The 1,072-nt window shown below is 42.7% G+C and overlaps 1 pseudogene; it reads right to left on the reverse strand.

The window, feature by feature from the left end:
• The window catches only part of LOC101648620, a 31,554-nt pseudogene that overhangs the window by 16,417 nt on the left and 14,065 nt on the right, over positions 1–1,072 (reverse strand).

Genomic DNA, 1,072 nt, shown 5'->3' on the forward strand with positions numbered 1-1,072 from the left:
TTTTTATTTCTCCAGGGGTGAGATGATAAACAAACAGAAAAGCAAAAAGTAAAACAAAAGAAAACCATGAAAAATAAACAGAAATAATAATATAATCACATTTAAATTAAAAAACAAATTAAATAATATATGCACATGGATTTCTTAATTATGATAATAGGAACCATCATTCAAGAACACTTTGGTTACAACAGGCACACAAGTTTCTTTTCCCATTTAAATGCAAAATTATGCTTATATTCATCATTGAGTGGGTTCATTGATTATTTATTTTTTTAGCTTTTAAAAATAAAAAAGAAGGTATGTGATGGGGGAATAGGGCACTGACCCACCCAAGGGAGGGTATTGTTTGTGTCTCCACAGAGAAAGAGCGACCAGATTTAAAGCCAGTGCCAGAGGAATGCAGCTTTCCAGGCTCAGCCCCCTTGTGAGCTACATGGACAACTACCCCTGCCCCCCAGAAGAATTTACTTGAGAGTACAGCACTGAAGCTGCAGGTAGGGGAGAGGGGCATGTCTGGTCAGAGCAAATGGGAGCACTTAAGGGAGGAAAAGAGAGTGGAGCACATCCTGACCCACCAGGCCTGGAGGACGACATCCCCGCTCTGAACAACCAATGGACCGAGTGGACAGTATGGCTGATCCCACTATGAGACATGCCGCCCCTTCATGGCCCCAGGCCCTAAGGGGTACAACACTGGAGACTCAGAGTTGGGACTGGCCCAGACTGACCCTGTGACACCTAGGCAAACCACTAAAAGCATGCGGCAGAGCAACAGTGGGAGAAGAGCGGGGACACCCTGAGGGAGTACAAAGGACAGACTCTGGGGCCAGAGCATGGTGCCCCATCAGAGCTGACTGAAGAACATGCCTAGAGATCAGAAATCAGACCTTGGATTTACAGGATTTTCTTTCTTTTTAAAATTTTTTTCTTTTAATTAATTTATTCTTCAATGGGTAATTGGTTTCCTTTTTTGTTGTCATCGCTGTGTTCTCACTCATCACCTATCTTGCAATGGCTTGGTTTTCGGTGCATATTATTATCTCTACAGACCTAGCTAGATAAGATAGAC

This window comes from Echinops telfairi, unplaced genomic scaffold (assembly GCF_000313985.2).
Source record: "Echinops telfairi isolate 266 unplaced genomic scaffold, ASM31398v2 ScPeMD7_7469;HRSCAF=8507_1, whole genome shotgun sequence".
NCBI lineage: Eukaryota > Metazoa > Chordata > Mammalia > Afrosoricida > Tenrecidae > Echinops > Echinops telfairi.